This window comes from Leptodactylus fuscus, chromosome 9 (genome assembly GCF_031893055.1).
Source record: "Leptodactylus fuscus isolate aLepFus1 chromosome 9, aLepFus1.hap2, whole genome shotgun sequence".
NCBI lineage: Eukaryota > Metazoa > Chordata > Amphibia > Anura > Leptodactylidae > Leptodactylus > Leptodactylus fuscus.
This window is the reverse complement of record NC_134273.1, coordinates 406,862-412,910: the sequence shown is the minus strand read 5'-3', so window position 1 is coordinate 412,910 and position 6,049 is coordinate 406,862.

Genomic DNA, 6,049 nt, shown 5'->3' with positions numbered 1-6,049 from the left:
TGCGGTGAAATCTCTGGTCAATGTTTCTTTTGCGTCCACATCTCGGGAGGTTAGCCACAGGGCCATGGGCTTTACACTTCTTGATGACACTGCGCACGGTAGACACAGGAACATTCAGGTCTTTGGAGATGGACTTGTAGCCTTGAGATTGCTCAGGCTTCCTCACAATTTTGCTTCTCAAGTCCTCAGACAGTTCTTTGGTCTTCTTTCTTTTCTCCATGCTCAATGTGGTCACACAAGGACACAGGACAGAGGTGGAGTCAACTTTAATCCATTTCAACTGGCTGCAAGTGTGATTTAGTTATTGCCACCACCTGTTAGGTGCCTCAGGTAAGTAACAGGTGCTGTTAATTACACAAATTACAGAAGCATCACATGATTTTTCAAACAGTGCCAATACTTTTGTCCACCCCCTTTTTTATGTTTGCTGTGGAATTATATCCAATTTGGCTTTTTGACAATTCTTTTTGTGATTTTCTATTGAAGTCAAATTAAATGAAGAAAATACCAAAGAGTTTGTGATTGTAATCATTGTCTGGAAGAACATGAGGATTATCTGACAGAATTGCAGGGGGCCAATACTTTTGGCCAACACTGTATAGGAGGCAGATATAGGCATCTAGAGATATATAGGAGGCAGATATAGGCGTCTAGACATATATAGGAGGCAGATATAGACGTCTAGAGAGATATATAGACTTCTAGAGAGATATATAGGAGGTAGATATAGACATATACAGATATACATACCTCCCATCTTTTGAAAAGTAGAAAAAGGGACAAAATGTGCGGTGCGCGCAGCGCGCCGCAGCAAATTTGGCTCCGCCTAACTTTTATGTTGACTCCGCCCATTCTCATTCATTTTTCACGTGCTCCCACACAGTATAATCCTCCTACAGTCACCCGTAAATTATATGTCCCCCCTCCATCTCTGCCCCCAGTTTCATGTCCCCCCTCCATCTCTGCCCCCAGTTTCATGTCCCTTCCATCTCTGCCCCCAGATTCATGTCCCCCCATCTCTGCCCCCAGATTCATGTCCCTCATCTCTGCCCCCAGTTTCATGTCCCCCATCTCTGCCCCCAGATTCATGTCCCCATCTCTGCCCCCAGATTCATATCCCCCCATCTCTGCCCCCAGTCTCATGTCCCCCATCTCTACCCCCAGATTCATGCCCCCCCATCTCTTCCCCAGTTTCATGTCCCCCCATCTCTGCCCCCAGATTCATGTCCCCTCCATCTCTGCCCCCAGATTCATGTCCCCTCCATCTCTGCCCCCAGATTCATGTCCCCCCATCTCTGCCCCCAGATTCATGTCCTTCCATCTCTGCCCCCAGATTCATATCCCCCCAATCTCTGCCCCCCAGATTCATGTCCCCCATCTCTGCCCCCAGATTCATATCCCCCATCTCTGCCCCCCAGATTCATGTCCCCCATCTCTGCCCCCAGATTCATGTTCCCCTTATCTCTGCCCCCAGATTCAAGTCCCCCATCTCTGCCCACAGTTTCATGTCCCCCATCTCTGCCCCCAGATTCATGTCCCCCCATCTCTGCCCCCAGTTTCATGTCCCCCATCTCTACCCCCAGATTCATGCCCCCCCATCTCTTCCCCAGTTTCATGTCCCCCATCTCTGCCCCCAGATTCATGTCCCCTCCATCTCTGCCCCCAGATTCATGTCCCCTCCATCTCTGCCCCCAGATTCATGTCCCCCCATCTCTGCCCCCAGATTCATGTCCTTCCATCTCTGCCCCAAGATTCATATCCCCCATCTCTGCCCCCCAGATTCATGTCCCCCATCTCTGCCCCCAGATTCATGTCCCCCATCTCTGCCCCCAGATTCATGTTCCCCTTATCTCTGCCCCCAGATTCAAGTCCCCCATCTCTGCCCACAGTTTCATGTCCCCCATCTCTGCCCCCAGATTCATGTTCCCCTTATCTCTGCCCCCAGATTCAAGTCCCCCATCTCTTCCCACAGTTTCATGTCCCTCCATCTCTTCCCCCAGTGTCATGCCATCCCCCCCTTCATCTGCCCCCAGTTTCATGTTCCACCTCAATGTGTACACACATTAAACTCACCTTTTCCTCGCTCCCCTGCCGCTCTCTCCGCAGTCTCGCTAATACTGTTGTAATAATAATAATATATTTTATTTATATAGCGCCAACATATTCCACAGCGCTGTACAATTTGTAGGGTTCATGTACAGACAGACAGATACATAACAAAGAATGTCATTTCACACAATGGGACTGAGGGCCCTGCTCACAAGAGCTTACAATCTATGAGGTAGCAGGGGCGGCATTGCTTATACAGTATTCAGATAATTTTGTAATAGAGGTGACTGTCATTACACATACAAAACTTTATGAGCCGTCACCAGTGGTGTCCTGTAACATGTGGATGGAGCTTGGACAAATAAAGTTAGCCTGAGATGACATCATATCATGTGGGGTAATGTGGGAGCGGGGACAGAGGAGGGTTAGATTTTGGGGATTCTAATTATAGTACGGAAGGGTTTACGTTAGAAATTGTTATAGGCCTGTCTGATAAGATGCGTCTTTAGTTTGCGCTTGAAATTGTAGAAATTGGGAGTTACTCTGATTGTCCGGGGTAGAGCATTCCAGAGAAGTGGTGCAGCTCGGGAGAAGTCTTGTATACGAGCGGGGGAGGTTCTGATAATAGAGGATGGAAGTGTTATGTCATTGTCATTAGGTCATCACATCGCGTCTACACAGCCACTACCCGGATTGACGTGGCAAAGCAAGGAACTGAGCTGTGACAACTCCTTGCTTTAGTCACGTATGTATTCAACTCAAATCTGCATCCGGGTCATTCCGTGTCAAGTGAACCAATGATTTTTCCCTCTATATTTTTAATTCTTTTGAGATTTTGTTATTTGGTAATAGTGTGTCAGAGAATGCAAAATGTGAAGAAAAAAAAATTCTAGAATTTTTTTTTGATTTTTAATTGATTTTCAAAGTTCAGAAAAAGTGCGAATTTCTGTGTTGCCTGCCTTTACATTTCTCCTCATAACTTAGGCTAGAAACAAGATAGAGAAACAAAATAAACGCCATTCTACTCAGAACTATACAGGCTTTCACCAAATATGTCACAAGAGTATCTTTGTTAATATTTTACCCATGTGAACGCAAACGCAAAATTTTAAAACGCATTTCCGAAAAAAAAACGTTTTATTTAAAAATTTCAAAAAAATGCACATGGGCCTGCTATGCCCTTAGCCACATCTGTACTAAAATTCAAGTTGGGATCGCGATGGGATAATATTTTTAAATATAACTATTACAGTGTCATTCCGAAAATCTTGAATTCAGATCTGTTCAGCCTGTGGTCTAAAATGACAGTGAAGTCCATGAAGTGGTAGAAGGCGGCACAAGATTGGCAATGGATGACATAACTGGTTATGTGACCTGTGAATATGATCGGCGCTGGTGGCTGGCTACTGTACTCTCCAAAGATTGTGAAAAGGAAGACAATAAAATTGACTTTTTTGCATCCTTCTGGTCCAGCACCATCCTTTTTGTATCCAAGAAAACCAGACATTTTACAAGTCAACAAAAATGAGATATTAACTCAGGTGGAGCCTAACACCATGACAGGCCGGACATACTCTGTGACACAAAAGGAAATGGCCATTGCTAGTAAGCGCTTATGGACAAGATTACATTTCACTCACTAGAAAGGACAAATTGATGATAAAAGGCCAGTAGTTTAAAAATGTCCTATTAATTGTTTGATTAGTTCATATTTTATAGAATGAGGATTTATCTACTGGACTATTTTTCTTAATAAATTACATGTTTAGTGATATAATAAAAAACAATTGTTACATGTAGAAATAGGTGTTATAAATATTGGTTCTTGTACTCTTGTTAACGTATAATTAGGATGAGACTATTTAGAAAATCGCACTTGAGGATTTGAGCAGCTTTTTTCTTTCGGTTTGTTCAATGCATTCAGGTTGAAAATGCTGAACAAGCTGTGTTCTGATGATAAGATGTATTTATTCTGGCACTTACAGTATTTGTTTTTTATGAGCTTTTTTTATTGTTGCATATAAATGTTGAATTCAGCAAGTTGTAATTTGAAAAGAAAAAAGGAAGAAGTTCACACAAACATAAAATCAGATGATTCAAGGCTTAAAAAAAAAATAAAAAAAATTGATCCCAATTTGGTCCCAAGTTGAAAACCTGTACAAATATAACCAAGAACACAAGTAACACAAATGCATTTTTTCACAATTTTAAAACATACGTTTTTTTCACAATTGCGCATCAAAATTTTGAATTTGATTTCTCCAAAACAAAATATAAAGAAACATCGTCTTGTGACATATCAAATGAAAGCCGGTACCGCTCTGAGAAAAATGCCGCCTCTCCCACCTATTTATCTTAATTCTAACCCGAGATATGTTAAAAAATGTGAAGCCATAGCAGGCCAAAATTCACACTTTTTCAAAACTTTAGAAGTCTATAAAAAATTAACTGATGAAGAAAAAAATTCAAAACTTTTTATTTGTAATTAACTTAAGTTGTACTTCATAAAAAATAAAAAAAATCTAAAGACGTCAGGTAAAAAAAATATTCCTATTTGGATCACTTGATATGGAATGACCCATCCTCCAGACGCAGATCTGAGTTGAAATCGGGGCATACCTCCCTCCAGCCGGTACCGCGGGACACGTCACCGAAATCGTGAATGTCCCGCAGAAATCGGGACGGTTGGGAGGTATGGATATATATAGGAGGTAGATATAGGCGTCTAGAGAGATATATAGGAGGTAGATATAGACGTCTAGAGAGATATATAGGAGGTAGATACAGACTTCTAGAGAGAGATATAGGAGGTAGATATAGATGTCTAGAGAGATATATAAGATAAGATAAGATAATCCTTTAATAGTCCCACATTGGGGGAATTTCAGCGTGTTACAGCAGCATAGTAAAACAGATACAGGATAATACAGAGTAATATATTGCAGAGTAGACACACATAAGCTGAGAAGAGAAGATATACTAGGAGTCCATAGCAGCTAAGGAAAAACAGAAGAGAAAGAGGAAGACCTCATAATCATTAGGATGTAAGTGTTATGTCATTGTTGTCATTAGGTCATCACATCACGTCTACACAGCCACTACCCGGATTGACGTGGCAAAGCAAGGAGCTGAGCTGTGACAACTCCTTGCTTTAGTCACGTATGTATTCAATTCAAATCTGCATCCTCCAGACGCAGATCTGAGTTGAAATCGGGGCATACCTCCCTCCAGCCAGTACCGCGGGACACGTCACCGAAATCGTGAATGTCCCGCAGAAATCGGGACGGTTGGGAGGTATGGATATATATAGGAGGTAGATATAGGCGTCTAGAGAGATACAGGAGGTAGATATAGACGTCTAGAGAGATATAGGAGATAGATACAGACGTCTAGAGAGATATATAGGAGGTAGATATAGGCGTCTAGAGAGATATATAGGAGGTAGATATAGGCGTCTAGAGAGATATATAGGAGATAGATATAGGCGTCTAGTGAGATATATAGGAGGTAGATACAGACGTCTAGAGAGATATATAGGAGGTAGCTATAGGCGTCTAGAGAAAGATATAGGAGGTAGCTATAGGCGTCTAGTGAGAGATATAGGAGGTAGCTATAGGCGTCTAGTGAGAGATATAGGAGGTAGATACAGGCGTCTAGTAAGAGATATAGGAGGTAGATATAGGCGTCTAGAGAGATATATAGGAGGTAGATATAGGCGTCTAGTGAGATATATAGGAGGTAGATACAGGCGTCTAGAGAGCTATATAGGAGGTAGATATAGGCGTCTAGAGAGCTATATAGGAGGTAGATATAGGCGTCTAGTGAGATATATAGGAGGTAGATACAGGCGTCTAGTGAGCTATATAGGAGGTAGATACAGGCGTCTAGTGAGAGATATAGGAGGTAGATATAGGCGTCTAGTGAGATATATAGGAGGTAGATATAGGCGTCTAGAGCTATATATATAGGAGGTAGATATAGGCGTCTAGAGAGATATATA